Source organism: Palaemon carinicauda, chromosome 41, assembly GCF_036898095.1.
Source record: "Palaemon carinicauda isolate YSFRI2023 chromosome 41, ASM3689809v2, whole genome shotgun sequence".
Lineage (NCBI taxonomy): Eukaryota > Metazoa > Arthropoda > Malacostraca > Decapoda > Palaemonidae > Palaemon > Palaemon carinicauda.
Window position 1 is genome coordinate 9579113 of NC_090765.1, and position 17437 is coordinate 9596549.

Genomic DNA, 17437 nt, shown 5'->3' on the forward strand with positions numbered 1-17437 from the left:
TGTGCATTTAGTGAGACTATGTGAGCGCGCACGTTGGGGTGTGTAAGTATTTTATCTTTGTTTTCTGCGTTGCATAAAATCAGTTTCGTTTTTTCCTCATGTAACAACCGATGTTATGCAATAATTCACTTGTGAAATAATCATATCAACAAGAAAATTTAACATGTTAACTCTAATATTAGCCTGTTTTATAACACTCGTATAATAATCTCTGGCTCTTGATATAATACAAATAAATATTGACATTTCTTAGAGGACAAACTGAGGTAAAAAATTGCACGTGGTGCAAAAATGTAACCATTTATAAATCATAATAAGAATACGTTTTACAAACTCAAGAATTAGTAATTTGATAATCATCAAACCTCACCACAGAAAAATAAATATATTTCCAAATTAGTAGAAATATAAAACCGAAGAAATTGTTGGAGTAAGAATCACTCCAGCACCGGACACCTTTAAGCGATAGAAAGATATCTCCTTCAAGTGTCAATATCAGCAGATGATCCACCAGAACTCGAAGATGAAAAAAAAAAAAAAATGTGAGCATCACTCACTTAACAACTTCATTAAATCGATATCGGAGCCAAATCGACCAAAAGGATCGTTTTCATATCTCGCTGACGACTTCTAGATAGCCATTCGTTAAAAGAGAATGACCTGGTGGATCACAGGTTCTTTTTATTATATTCCAATTTACCTCCCACCTGGAATTATGTTGCTGCGCGAGAAGTGTATTGATGAGAACTAGTTTCTCGTGATTTTTGAAGGCTTGTTTCCGAGCCAATCGACTTTTATATCTCGACCGATGAAGGCTGCGCTCTAGGAAACCTGTTTCTCCACTTGGATAGCAGACTGAACTGGATTTATGAATTTGGGCCAAAAGCCACGGTACTGGGACCTAGGATGCTATTCATACTTCAAAGTGCACCTCGGAGAAACAACGGAAATTGTACGATTTAATAGGTAAGAAAGAAAGCGGAAAAAGAAGTAGAGTTAACTGGGGCCGACAGAACACTGCCAAGATCTTCAATTAATGATTACGGTACGCCACTTGAAGTGCACTGATGGCAATACTCTCTTCCTTGGATTGTGTACTTGTTTAAGCTTGAAACAAACTCTGGTCAGAATTGATTGTTCTTTCAGAGTTTGGAAGATTTTTAAGTTAAAACTTCCGATAAGTTCTCCAATCATACTAAAGGTATTTTCAAACCAGTTTTTCAGAACTTAAGGTTACGGATTGGAACATTCACACGTTAAAATTTATGTTCAGCAAAAAATATGAATATTTCAAAAACAAACTCATATCGTGATCATTAAAGATTTGTTCTTTATACATCTTTAATAAATTAACAATGAGATTATTTCCTTTTAGACCAATTTCCTCTAAAATAAAGCTGCTTTCCTTTCCTGAAAACAGATAAGATTTTTTCGATAAATCTCAACCAAACTCAATTACACTGAAAACAAGATAGCTGTAGAACAATATAACTTTAGTATCAAGTCAGAGAGAGAGAGAGAGAGAGAGAGAGAGAGAGGAGAGAGAGAGAGAGAGAAAATAGCCATTCTTTTCCTCAAGATCAATTATAAACCCGACTGATTTGATAACCTCTCCAAAATACGAAAGTTAACTGTACACAAATAACGCACGGAGAGATGTCTCCGACTGCATGGAAAGTTAAATTCTCAGAGAGAGAGAGAGAGAGAGAGAGAGAGAGAGAGAGAGAGACCCTTACCTTAGCTTATTGCCTTATTCTATGTTTGGGTTCCCCCAGGTCCCTCAGTGTGAGGCACCTCGTATAACCACCAGAATTGCTTATGCATCTTTCGGTGTATTATGCATCTTCCAGTCTTGGATGGTCTGGGATGCATCGAGAGAGAGAGAGAGAGAGAGAGAGAGAGAGAGAGAGAGAAATTAAAGGCGATCACAGTCTGGATTAAATGGTAAAAGAGCAAGGAATAGCTTCTTTGAGAATTTCAGTACTTGGTTTCAACAAAACTGCTCAGTTCAACAGTTATCCAAATTAAATACCTCTGTACAGATCAATGAAGACATTCTTTAGGCCTTGAGTGAATCCCGAAACTTAGCACTCCTCAAAATGATGAAGTAACGCTCCCAGATTCGAAGCCATGGATAGCACTGGCATTGGTCATTCCAATATATGTAAAGGTGACTATGCATTGACTTACCGGAATGAATTGGGCAAATGTTGACAAATAACATATATACCCACCCTAGCAACAAGATATGGGATATGATAAGGAAGAAAGTGGCAGAGTTCCATACACAAGCTAAGAACACTGCTGAGCAATGAAAGAAACCTAACAACATGAAAAATTATTAGCTAGCACTCGACTACATGAGGGAAGTAAATGATTTTTGAAGCAGCAACACCAATGGGGGACACATAGACACACTAAGATGAGTACCTTGCCGAATCTTCATCACCACAATCTGGAGCTGGTGTGAAGTGAGGGCATAATCACTCCAATGGAATCCAGGGAATCAATTACCCAAGTAGTTTACAAATCATAGATTCAGAAGAGGCATGCGAACCTCTCCATAAACCATACGTTGGCCACGATGACCCTGAGGACGTGACTTCAAACCCATAATAGCAATGGGTTTACGCACCAGCATCTTGCGGTTGTATATAACAAAATTTTAACCCTCAATGACCTATTTAAGGTCACTCAAATTATTCACTGAAGGATAATAACTATGACCTTTTGGTTACTAAAGCATAGAGTAGGGTTGGCACTGTTGCCGCATACCGTCAACGTCCAAGTGTCCTCAGATTATTCTATGGACTAGGGACATTATCAAACTCACAAAAAACTTTTGTATTCAGAATCTCTGAGTACAAGTTTCACAATTATTTGAAATAGAAAAGTTTCAAGTACTTTCACACAATCTATCAAAATTGGTTAACAATAAAATCTCTGCAAAACCAAAATCAACCTTTATAACGACCTGTTGAATAACAGAATTGATTTTAATACATCAAAATCCATCATAATCCAGATAAAAGGGTGAAATATAGTAATTAGGATTAAAATATCTTAACTAGATTCAAAATATCGTAACTAGAAATAAAATATCGTAACTTGATTGGCAAGTTTACACAAAACCAAATAATATAAAAATGCAAAATTAAACAACAAATTTGAAAGCGATCATGAAATATTTGTTTCTGAAATTATAAAAAAAAAAACACAAAAATATAAATAAAGAACCACGTATTAGAAATAAAAAACAATAATAGTTAAAGCAACTGAAAACACTTTATAAAAGTTTATAGTCATCAAGAGATACAAAGTCATATCAGTGCAGACATACCGAAGCCGAAATTAATAACTATTTCATTTCCCACTCCATATCGATAAAGATCTAAAGCGCTGTTAATAAACAAGAGCAAAGAAAGGAACACTAATCATCTCAAGAGGTCATTCACTCCCTAAGCAACTCTTGGAACGATTCGTAATTGCTTGAAGGCTTAGCATCATTAGCTAAATTAATTGATTTGTAGGTGATTAATTTGCATTCCTACCAGCGGGACGTCTCAATCAGGAGACTACTAAGCAAAAACAAAATCTCTTTATTGGTGGCTTTGTAACGCCGAGTTAATAAACATCAAAAGTCACAACCATAAAAAGAAACAATGTTACGTCCTTCAATTTGAGCCTTCATGGTTTTATCAATTAAATCATTATCATTAACATCATTAGTATTCAAAATATGCATAGTCTTATGGACCTATCAAATTATCATAAAATCTTAAAACACAGTTTCAAACTATTTTACATTATGATTAATAATTCAATGCCGCATTTTTAATGGAGCTACAAGAGAAAATTTGGGAAATTAAGCCCACCCTAATGCAAAAGAAAGAAACCCAACCGTATTTTCAATCACATTGCCATTTCAACCTAGTTTCATGCTAGACAGTCCGTACAAAAAACAGTACTACTGTCTCGTCTTTACAAGCTGCATCTGAATACAGCGGGAAAAAACAGTGACAGTATTCTTCGGACTACTTCATTTGGTCCTGCAAGCAATACCAAAACTGGTCAAAAGCATGATTAAAACTGAAGTGAACGGGTATCTAAAGACATTTGCAAAAGGTGCTTTTTTGAGAGAGAGAGAGAGAGAGAGAGAGAGGAGAGAGAGAGAGAGAGAGAGAGAGAGAGAGAGAGAGAGAGAGAGAGAGAGAGATTACGTCTGGTTTTTATTAAAAAGCCGAGAGCATAGTTTATTAAGAGATACAGAAGTTCACATTAGCAACAACTTTTAGCTTTCAAGAGAAAAAGACCAACATTCGACGTTTAAAACAGTAACCAGTGAGAGAGAGAGAGAGAGAGAGAGAGAGAGAGAGAGAGAGAGAGAGAGAGAGAGAGAGAGAGAGAGAGAGAGAGAGAAATCTTTTTCTATTCATCCGCCACTATCTTAAAAAGACTATTTTACCCCCAACATTCAGTTTGTAGTTCACACCAACCTTGTCTCATAAAACCGTAAATATAGAGTCTTCTTCTGCTTCGTAACGAAGTCATAGTGCTTGCAAATGAATAAGGTAATCGTGAAGCAAACAATGACTTCGCAAGCATGGTAATTGCTAACAAAGGTGATGGTTCAATTAGCTTCAGCCATTGTCTTGGTGTCGCTGGCCGTCCTGGCCAAGCCTTTCTCCTGTTTGTTTTCATTAAAATATCACCCCGATTTACCTGACGGCGAATGGAAATATCTCTTAGACGCCTGTTTTAAACAGTGAATACTTTAAATGGTACTTCGTCCGTTTTTCCTCAAAACTGTGGTGCTTTTAAGGTATTACTACCTCAGAGAGAGAGAGAGAGAGAGAGAGAGAGAGAGAGAGAGATAGATAATCTTAGGATCCAGTAAGGTAGGCCAATCACTGATTGCAATTAATCTATAATATGGAAAATTTGTCTACATTTAAAAAAAATAGTTTATTAAATGATTCTGATTAGTGAGGTGTTATAATTCCTTATCTATTGTCACAATTTCTGAGGTCTTTTCATAACGAGAACCTTATATGTTCGTCGTATAACAAGTTCTGCTTTCAATATACAAACACCTATCACGCAGGAATGCTCTTAAGCTATGCCTTTTGCATCAATATTTCCAGAAACATTTAACTGAACTGTCATGAATGAAGAAAAAAAATGTTTCTTTCAAGTACTAATCAAGTATAAAGACTCGGCCATAAGCAGATAACTAAAGTATTCATCTTCAGAATCCCTACAACGGCCTTAAAAACGTGTGAAGGTACTCGAGTTCAGTTTAATATCACGCGAGAAAAAACAATAAGCAAGCTCAAATGGTAATTTAGGTAAAGCATTGCAGTACGATCATTATAGAGCAATTTGCAAAATGACGTAAATACCATTAACGGAGTGATGGCAATATCGAGTGAATGCAAAGTTCGGAAGGTGGAAGTCATTAATGCTTTAATGCCGACAAAAGTAAAGACCTTGATTGATGAATATTTCAAAGTACAAGAATACCATTAATATCAGTCACAAGGATTTACTACTGGCATGCTGTAGTTTCGGAATATATTATTGTGTCTATGAATCTCAGTCATTTGGTCCTGTGCACCAGAATGGTCCTTTAGGGCCGAGGCAAACATAACTAGAGAACAGCAATGTACCATCATAACCATGGCATAAAATTTCTAGTTATATGACAGCGAGCTAGTAGAAACGAAAGTAAAGTAGAAGACTGAAAATTGGTTGCAGCTAAGGACCGAAGGAGAACTGCTGAGTCAAGTAATGCCTACAGTGCATCATATGAGGTGCACTGACGGCACTACCCACCTACAAGGTAGAAGTATTCAAGGGATTACAACCTACGAGGTAGAAGTATTCAAGGGACTATAACCTACGGGGTAGAAGTATTCAAGGAACTATAACCTTGGTTTTATATACAACATATCATCTATGTTGTTATAATTACAAATAGTCAACTGTCTTTACACTTCGTAAGGTTCTGCATCAACACTAGAAAAGACCTCTAGACGACCCCTATGCCTTTACTTTGAAGACGACCCAAGGCTTTCCATAGCCCTCTACCATTCAAGACACTTAGGTTTTCACCGATTATGGGGCTAAGCTTCAATATGATTACTATTATCGTTATACTTCTTTCACTCCCTTTAAAATCAGGTTTGTGCTTTCGAGACACTGGTCCAATCAACCATTGTATAAAAGAAGTGAAGAATTTCACTTTTAAATGTAAATTTGGTCAAATTACTGACCAGATGGCAAAGGTATAACTTGTTTGTATCCTTAGGGGATTGCTAATTTGGAAGGCAGTGAATAAAATATCCGGAGCAATAAGGCTGATTTCTTGTTCATAAACTTCAAAGAATGCAGTTTAAGAGCTTTCTTGCTCCAAAACTATTGAGCTTAATACCTATTACACGTTCACAAGTTTAAGATCGATTTCTTGTTCTAAAGTCCCGCTTAAAACAGATTTCATGTTCAACAACTCAAATCGAGTCAGTGACAACTAAAAATAACTTAGCGATACGAGGAAGGATGAGTCTTCTAAAGTCTAAATGATGAGGGGAATTAGAATATCTTTTATTGTAACAATTCATTATCATTACTATTACTATTATCATTACCACCATTAAAACTACTACCCTTTACATAATTATAATTAGTAAAATTATGATCATCATTAACTATAATATTCATAACACTAACGATCATAATATTTAATGAAGTGAATCATCTGATCCCAATTCCTAACTGCAAAAAATCTTATCCCCAATTCCAAATTGAAAAAAAAAAATATTTCAGAATATTTTAATGGAGTTTAAAATAATTTTAATGGAGTTTAAAATAGTTTTAATATTCCGCAGTCATGAAAATTTCCTCTTTATAAAGATCCTTCTTGTTAAAGAGCAAATTCATTACACAAATGATGATGAACGCAATGATACACATGACCATAACATGGACTGGGGCATAATGATTTCAGTCCCATCAAATAACTAACATATACCAATTGGAAGAAAACACTACGGCATAGAAAAAAATATCATAAAGGAAAAAATATTGTTCTGACTTGTCTATCTATAAAGGTAACAATGACAAGGAAAAAAATAAAATGCATGAAAATTATGTGAGACTGCAGTTGATTAAAAGGACACATTTTTTACCTAATCTAACTTAAGAGGCCAGATCCTAACTGACTATATAAATATAGTATGGTAACTAGAATGGTACATAGGGCAAAGCTTCAGAATTTGTGTACACTTTGACAGGAGATATCAGCTTAATTTGCCAGGGGAATTATTAACCCTTTTACCCCCAGTCTATTTGGAAATTTCCAACCCTTAACCCCCAGGGGGTTATTTTTTTTTTTCAAACATTTTGCAGTATATTTTTTCAAAATAGCTCTAACAGCCTTAATTTTCATCATAGAGAGGTCAGGTTGGTCTAATTCTCTTGGAAAATGCCTGAATTTTCTCAAAAAAAACAAATATAAAAAATATAAAAAAAAATTTTATAGCATTTTTTTACAAGGACGTACCGGTACATCCATGGGGGTAAAGGGATGGCTTTTGTGAAACGTACCAGTATGTCCTTTGGGGGTAAAAGGGTTAATAATATTAACAGGACTAATCGTCTAAAGCCAAGTAAAAAATGTATGACAGTACAGAGTGTGTATATATATATATATATATATATATATATATATATATATACAATTCAAGTAACATCTAATATAATGATCCGACTGGCTATCCATTCAAAGTACACTAAATTCACAGAATAAGATTAGTCTACGATTTCCATTATTCTCGGAAAAGTTACTAAAGACTGCATTCCCTATCCTAGCCTAGGTAAGAAAAGTTATTGCACATACAACTAATGTAAAACAATATAGGGTCCATATACAGTATTTAATAAGATATTACATCCCTACAGTCACTATGGTGCTCATCAACTACTCTCTGCCATCTATTACTTAGAGTTTAATAATGATCTTAAGAAAAGGTCCACTTACTTCCATCTGTTTAAGTTTGAACCTGTTTTCTAGTGTCATTATTATGTTTTTGAACCAGCCAAGAATAGGTGCAATACCCAAAATGTTTACATATTTACATTGAAACTACATTTAATTACCCTAATGCTCATTCTAAAAAATAACTATTATTCGATCTATGTTAGGCTAGGATAAGACCATGAGATGGGAAGAGAATTATTTCTCGCTAACCTAGCTTATCGTAAGTGGAAAGGATTTTCTTCTTTATACTGTAGATTCATTTTTCTGATTCCCTCTAATGAAGTGTGTTAGCTTAGCCTTGTCTAGATCTTGGTTTAATCTTTTTAGGGAGAAAATCCCTTTATTTCATTTTGTAGAAAGCTAATATTGTAACTAAAGGCTCCAATGCAAGCCATTAAAAGATACCCTAATAAATTTTTAAATTTCTTTAGATACAACATAAAATGAAACATTTTGTATAAAAGACATTTAAGAGAGAGAGAGAGAGAGAGAGAGAGAGAGAGAGAGAGAGAGAGAGAGAGAGAGAGAGTTTTCATAAAGCATTACACGTTTATAAACAAGCTCAAGCACGCAGGTATAAATTATAAACAATTTACTATAAATACCGAACAATATAGAATGACTGTAACCTTCTCATGAAGACAACAATGTAATATGTACAGTATCTTAGAATTTCGAAGCATGCGATGACCAAGACCGATCTTTTTTACACGATTACTTTTGATGTGTTGTTAACAATTGATATGTGCCCACCAAAACGCAAATGAAAGCTATCGCACCTATTTGGATGACATATATGGCGCATAATCTTTGTTCCTAAAGTACTTGAACAAGTTCAGTGGGTACTGAAATCCTTTAAGTCGAGATGCTACTGTAAAGCATAAGAAAACTTGATAAATTTGAATTAGCCAGAATTGCCAAAGAATATATTTGGCGATTTCCACAGTTGCCATACGGTGTTAGGTTAGATTGGGCTCGGGTAATTTGTCAAAAACAGTAAGTATTATATTGGTCTGGCCTAGCCATGAAAATTAGGACCAGGCTAGGTATGGTTAGGCTAGATTGATATGCAATTTTGTGGAAACATTAATATGTTAATACTAGCCTTGTTTCTTTGAGACTCCTATAGTCCATTTCTTTTAGCAAGGCAGATTTGCACCAACTCGCTGCGGTGCCCTTTTAGCTTGGAAAAGTTTCCTGATCGCTGATTGGTTAAAATTATCTCGTCCAACCAATCAGCGACCAGGAAACCTTTCCGAGCTAAAAGGGCACGGCTGCGAGTCGGTGCAAATCTGCATCGCTAAAAGAAATGGACTATAGTCACTGGCAAAGTCTGGGTGGACTTAATAAAACTTTAATTCTAAATACACTTTTGGTAGTTGAGAGTGTTGTGTGGTTTCCAAGGCTTTCTTGTTAAAGGCTAGAGCACGAAATCCAATACAGCATAAAATGCCAAAGCAATACTGTCTTCCCTGCTCTAAGAGCACCATAGTATAAAGGAAGCCCAAAGGTTCAGGCTCTATTGAAAATACATCACAGCACCTCTAATGCTGAATTCTTCTAACAACCGATAAAACATCATCAGTGAGAACATATACTAATCCTAGAGACAATACTACCACGACGCTTTGTTTATACACTGCTACCATCTTCAATTTCGTTGCCACTATTCTTCGTATTAAGTGATAACTTAACAGAATGGTTTTATTTTACAGACTAAGATTCCTTCCAGTGGTTTGTTTAGAATTGTGAAGCATATCACGCCAATTTACTTGCAGCTTTCATGACTGCAAGTCTGCGTTAAGTTTTTGTATCTCATCTCCATCAATTCCTATGAATTTTTAATCCCTTTCATTTAAATTGCTAACCTTGTCTAAGTCTTGATCCCTTGTGGGTGTTTTTAGGCTAATGTAGCCTAGAAGGGTTATGGTTTCCGACATATGGTGTTATTACCACACCGACCCTCATGACAACTTGGGAGTGATAAGAATTGAGTAATTTGTCATGGTCTTATGAGGTTTGTTAGGTTAGACTAAGTTGCTGACCCTGTTTAGGGAGAAGTTTTAGGCTAGCCATGGCCTTGATGCGAAAGTGAACCTTGAAACGTTGAAACCAAGCAAATGCCTCTTTAGGCCTACTGGTGAAGGGTGGTAGTTTCATGGGTGTGGCATTGATAGAAGAGTCAGGGTTGGATGGCGGCATCATCAAACAGTAAGACACAGCAGTGAAGGGGAAGGCAGGAGGGAGCTGGTCCTCCGGCAGTCACCAATTATGCGAGTGGATCATTAGGTTATAACTGAGCGGTGAGGTGAATGCAACTGACTATTTCAACAGATAGCGAGTTTAAATACTAGAGGTTCCAGGCAAGAATGTCACTAAAATTCAAAGAGACTTATTCATGTAGAGGCAGGCTTATTCAGATTCCATTAACAGTGAACAGGAGAGCAAGATATACAAGAAAAGATTAAATCCTGTTTCCAGTGTACAAGTGTGAGCGTGTGTGAAACACGTGTGGTATAACACTAACAAATGAATGAGTGGTAACAAGGAGGTGCTCATCTACAACAGATTCTCCCATTTCAGAAGAATTCTCCCTATATGTGGTACGCACATGAAAGGTTAGTATTTTCAGTCAAAAGGTCATGCTTCCTCAGGGGGGCATGCTTGCGTGTGACCCATGGATTGCAACTCCTATTTAGACACTCATGAGCATGTAAATGATTTAAGACCAACAAATGTGTGCTAATAAGGGAGCACGCACCATCAGTGAAGCACTCACGTCTGAAAGGTGTATGGCAATAGATGAATGCTAAACATCTGCAGTAATGCATCAATAGAAGACCACGTAAGTTCTAAAGAGAGCATGCGGTCGGGAACAGGAGAAAAGAATGAAGATTACACGGTAAATGAAAACCACGCTCCATGGAGGAGGTCTAATTTCCAACTGAGGTCATGTACTCGAAACTTTGGATGAGGAGATACAATACCAACAAAAAAGAAATGATAACTTCTTTCAGCCTAAAGAAGAGATTCAAGTTCGAGCGCTAGTCTTTCACCGCTGAGACCGAGAGTTTTCCTCCCGAAGGTACCCAAGGAACTCCGCAAATGCTGAAAGTTGCATCGAGGGGAGAGATACCCTATCCTCAACCCTAACCACTGAAGGCAGTTCATTTAGCCTGGTAAACGGCAACTGAAGATTTTCGGAGGTATCCAGTACATGATATTCACAACTTGCTGCGAAAAGCCTCTCTATGAAAAGAGATGCTGGATACCCTCTAGGAGTGAACACGTAGGGTTCCTATGGCTTTCTGGAAAATGTTCATGTGTGGTTGTCTGAGTAGATCATGTCGTGGAGGGAGTTCTCTCAGGACTTCCGTTAGTAGCTGAAGGTGGTCTGGTAACCATTCTGCATAATGCAATAGAGGAGCTATGAGAGTCATTGCTAAGTTGTGGATGATCTTGCCTTGTTGAGCAACCTTCTCATCAGGCATAATGGGGAAAAAGACATAAACATCGATGTTGTCCCACCGTTGCTGGAATGCAACCTGCCATAAGGCCTGGGGATCTGGGACTGGTGAACAGTAGAGCGGGAGCCCGTTGCTTAGGGACGTAGTGAACATGTCCACTATCGGGGAACACCACAAAATTAGGGCTTTGTTGGCTGCTGGAATTAGGGCTTTGTTGGCTGCTGGATGATTCAAAGACCACTCGGAGGCCACTATCTGAGTCGCTCTGCTCAGATCTCCGCGAGCACATTCCTTTTGTCTAGAATGAAGTGAGATGATGAGGATACGCGTTGTCTTCTGCCCATCTTAGCATTCCCATTGCTAGATGGCAAAGGAGCTGTGAAAAGTTACAACCTTGTTGGTTCTATGTAAGCTACTACCGCGGTGTTGTCACTCATCTATACTACCGAGTGACCCGCCATGAACTGCTGTTGGGCTAGGAAGGCTGCCCTTATCTCTAGGAGATTTATATGACGGTGTCTTTCAGCCTCTGACCAGTGCCCGGGGGCAGTGTGGTGCAAAATGTAGGCCCTCACCCTCCTTTTGATACATCTGAAAGGAGCATCAATTCTGGGGAAGGGACGAGGAGGGTGACCACTCGGCAGAGATTCTTGTCTGACACCCGCCATCTCAGGTTCGTCTTGTGCTTGAGTCCCATGGGGACCAGAGTACCCAGAGATTCCTGGGGCTGAACCACATGGATTCCGGCTGCTACTAAAGAGGTTAGATTCGTGAGAGTCCGATGTGGACTACTGTACACGAACCAGAGTCAAATGGTGACCAATGGGACATAATCACTACTGGGTGGGACCGTGTCTCATTGAAGGAAGAGACTTATCCCCTTCTGCCTCTTCTGAGAGAAGACTTTCTGCAGGCTGGTGTTGATGATCATGCCTAGGAATACCTGTCTCCGATAAGGAAACAGTGATTACTTCTCAAGATTTACCACAATCCCCAGATCGTGGCAAATTTGAGGAGTTTATCTCGCTGTTGAAGAAGGGAAGCCACTGAGTCCGCTGCGATCAACCAGTCGTCCTGGAGTCTTAGGAGACAGATGCCGATCCTATAGGACCAGGATGACACTAGGATAAAAAAAACTTGTGACAACCTGAGATATTGTTGAAAAATCAAAGTACCGTACCTTGTCTGAACTGGCATTTCCTGTATGATCCTTAGATACTTCCTTGATGATGCATGTACTAGTATCTGGGAGTAAGCTTCCTACATGCACAAGAAGTCCTGTGGCAATACTGTTTGTTTGACCGTGTCTGCCGTCTCCGTGCTGAACGGAGTTTATTGAACGAACTTGTTCCACGAGCAGGGGTCGAACACTGAAGACTTTCTACAGGAAAATTGACTGTAGATGGTCGGAGATTCTTTGATGAAACAGGTAGTCATGCAATGCTGACGTAACGCACAAGTCCAGATGTCTGTACAGATGTTCGGATTTCCGTAGGTTATCAAGAGACCCGTTATCGCACCTCAACAGGTAGATGGAATGTGAAGATGTGCATGCTCTTTGTAGCCGAGCTGCAGATTCTTTGCTCCTGTAGGTGACCCGAGTCACTCGGAGGGTTTTGAAAACAACTCGTGTTTGTGTAAATCCTTGCAACAGAAAGCTCTTCATCCAACTTGGATCACCCGTTCACGAGACAGGGATTTGTGGAAGTCAATCCCCAAGCCTCCCACAGGTGTTTGGCGAGGGTTTTGTGTGGTCCATGAAAAGGATTCGCTCCAGGGGCTGAAGGAGTCCTGGTGATTGGACGAAACATGATGGTTGAATAGGAGATCAGTACTCTGAACTCAAAGGAGGAGATCACAGCTACTCCAGAGTGAACCTAACTCACAGACGAGAAAGGTGTTTACCTGTGGGTTGGCCAAAATATACCCTTCCCAGAGGAGAATCCCAAGGATGGAGGGTTGAAGTCGCTTGCACAAGTCTTGAGGGAGCCTGGGCCAACAGTGACAAGGTGTAAGAGAAGAGGATTCCTCGAATCTATTTTTGCTATACAGTAGTCCGTAAACGTAAGCATGAGCTAATTCGATCCCCTGGATAATATAACCCCAAGGGGTTATATTTTACAAGACTGTTATTCTATGCAGACATGAAGGAGTGAGAAGATCACAAGGAATCAGAATCAGAAACCTTGAAATGGTCCGACGAGCTTTATGGAGAGAAGTTGGGGAAAATAATCCCAAAAGATCAATTTTCCCTAGAGCTGCATTCTGAATCACAGGGGAAGGTGGCAGGAGCAATTGATCAAAACACTTTTATTGTGGCAACCTCTATGTAGAACTATGTTCTACCTGCCTAGTGAAGTCGGGTGGTGTAAGGGTGAGGTCGGGCGGTGTATGGGTGAGAGCGCATGCGCAACAACCGTAGATCTTGTCATCCAACGACTTGTAAGGTAACTAAATACCAAAACAAGTGACCAAAAGGTTAAGAGACAGGGAGCAGAGAAGGTGACCTAGTTGCTAATGTAAATAACACGTCAGCCCACTAGTAGTAGTAATAATAATAATAATAGTATTAGTAGTGGTAGTAGTAGTCCAATGAATATTCATGAGAGACGAATGTTCATGAACACTGACAAGAATCGGTGAGCAGATGAAGGAGTTTACACATCCGCATGCGCGGGACCTTTAAACACATGAATGACATCTTGATCCGTGTTGAGAGCCGAAGCTCTATTGAGAAGTTCTAATTGCATCGGGAATCCGATCCCATGACCTTGTGTGAAAACTAAGATCCAGGTGGCGATTGAGGTATTATGCACCAAGGCTGACACGTTTGCTATACTTCTCCAATCACCAGCGAGTGCTTGGTTAGGTTCCATGAAGGGAGAGTGTAAAACTCCCTCAACTGTATGTTGAGGTAAGCTTTAACGAGGTAGAGCGAACTGAAGAAATCATGGGTTGAAGTTCCGTGTGCTGCCGCCATCAACAGAGCACAGAAGTAGCACACTTGTATACTATCGTGGACGTGAGAGCTAGCTTTGATGAGGTAGCGCTCAGTCTTGCTCTAAATAAAGAATCTAGCGTGGTGTCGTCTAGATGAGGGGATTCACTCGGAGACACAAAAAGCGAACGTTGAAGCAATAGTGCTTGAGCTCTATGGTGGATGAAGAGTAGAGAGGAAGGAAAGTTTCGCTGGGAAGAAAAGTTAGTTTACTTGCGGTGAGGATCATAGCCGGTGGTGCTCTGTGATCCTCGCCAGAGAAGTTCTACGTCGAATGAAGTTGGAAATTACCACCCCAGGAGTCAAGGGAACAAGACTCGCCGCTGGCTGTCGGTGATTCTAGCCATAAGCAGGAAGTGCTGCTCGTCAAAGGAGGAGGTAAATTTTACCTCAGAAGGGAAAGTCATGAAATGGGCAGTACTATGATACTAAATAGTGGTAGCTATTCTAAGATTTGTCATGAGTTGGCCTCCAATGGCACTTCAGAAATTTGGCCGTGAGCTGGAGACAGTTCACAAGCAGGAACCTGGTCACGAGCTGGTCTGTGCCGCCGTCCATTAGTCCTGAAGTCAGAAGAGAACAGAAGGGTGATCCCAAGTAGAGGAATCATCCGGTGCAGGGAGAAGTTGCTGGAAATTCGGGAACCTGGAAGTGAGCTGACAGACCATCCCGAGCTGATGGGCAATCATGAGGTGACAAGTAATCCCAAGCTGACACCAATCGTGGGCTGACAGCCAATCATGAGCTGTCGGGCGATGAGTTGACAGGTGATCACAAGCCGACGGCTATCGCAGGCTGATAGGCGACCTCGGGCTGACGGGCGATCATAGTCTGGTGGGCAATCACAGGCTGACGGAGGATCATGGGCGATCACGAGTTTTCATGTAGCTGCAGTAGGAATGGGCGAGGTGAGGAGAAAAGTCTGCTGAGCACAACAAGTCTGCAGGGCGAGCCGTGTCTTCTGGGTGAGGCGAGTCACCTGGGTGAGACAAGTCTGCAGGAAGAGACGAGTCTACTGGGTGAGACTGCAAGGAGAAGTAACATCATGCTCCAGTGGCCCACACTCTGAGTGATGAGGAAAAGGCATGGACAAGTCCATAACCCTCGTACAGGAAACGTGTCCACCATGAGTAGCAGTAATACTATGGACTTTGCCCTTCCTCCACCAGCTGAGCAAGCTCAAAACGCAGGAAAGCGCTGTCGTCAGCATGATGATTAGGAACTGCCGCAGGCACAGGTGATATAGGTGGTGATGGGGCAGGAGCAGCAACTTCCACACAATGAAAATGCTTCAGAATTTGCACTCCCTCTGCAGGCTGTCATTGCAGAACAAAGGAGTGCATCATCATTAGGGCTGAAGAAGAAACCACTCTAAGAAAAAACCTAACCCCAAACGGGAAAGGTTTACTCTGAGAGGCACAAGAACAAGCTTCCCGCTGTGGAACTCGCAGGGAGCGATGAACATTTTCAAGAATGATACAGGTGCATCAACAAGGAAAACCATTCCCCTTCGGAGGAGGACAGAGAAGCTTTGCAAGGGGAATCGGAGGAAGCCTCCTGCCTACGGGTTGTCTGGCGTCAAACGGGAAAACATCGTACGATAGGTTCCTCCCCCTTGAGAAAATACCGCACTACTCTGTCTTCTAAAAAGCATCTCACATCTGTAATAATAAATGTGTTTAAATATATATAAAAACAAGCATATAAATATATAAGATATGTACAAGAAAACCTAGAAAAAGTCAAGAGCTAGTTAGAAATGTTAGACGGAGAGAGAGACGAACGTCTATTATCACCGAGCCAAACATAAAAGGTGACGACAGAAAACAGGTGTGTGTGTGTAAGTGGAGTAACTAGCTAACCCCTCCCCCCCCTTCCACGACGCTAACTAGAGGTGGGGTAGTTAAACCTCACTAAAAAGTCTTATGGCTAGTTTCAGCTTCGCCAAAAGCATATTTGCTAATAATGAGCATAGGGGTTGTATTCTGGTGTCAGAACAAATTAAAATTCAGAGATAGTCGAGAGCGCTGGAACTACTATTTAATATAAGGCGTCTAAAATGAAAGGGGCTACTCAGTGTGCTCGCAGCGGGAACAAACCTGTCTTCACCTCAGTTTGACATACAGTATGTCAGTTCCAGTTTTATGTCACTCATCTTTAAAAGAAAAAATACAAAAATAAAATCCCCATTACGTTGTTTTACACAAAACCATAAATTGGTCTCTACTCCGAACAATAATGATGAAGTACTGCACTGTACATTGCTGTACTTCACAGGGATGCTTATTGATGTGAGGATCTGGGTTTTACAAAATGATAGCAAGTTGTATAAATTTTCTCTTGGAATTAATTAATGCAGTAAAAGAAAAAACTTTAAGACTAAAGCAGCAGAGCTTTCCTCCATGGAGAAAAAGTCTAAAGAAGCTTACTTATGACATATTGGCAGGCAGGACAAACTGGCCATTACTTAAATACATTACTTTATTAAAAATACAACAGCTGCATCTTCCTAAAGGACGAAAGGTTTATTTTCACATCAGAACATACACTGTATATAAAAAATACACATGCACATACATACATAACTATCTATCTATCTATCTAAATATGACAATTCGGAGATAATTTGTATTTTTCCTAACTATACAAACCTTAACTATTTAATAGGGGTTATTACTTTCAGCGTAGCTGAAATAACGAGCCATTAGAATTTTAACGAGGGTTTACTACCCCACCGCTAGTTAGCGGGGGATAGGGAGGGTAGCTTGCTAAACAGCCCCCCCCCCTCCCTCACACACACCTGTGCTTGAGCTCACTTTGCCTGGACGTAGGACTTCAAGGGGGATAGGGCTGGCGGGCAAATTTGATCAAAAAGCTAAGGTTTGTATAGTTAGGAAAAATACAAATGATCTCCGAATTTGTCATTTGTTCCGT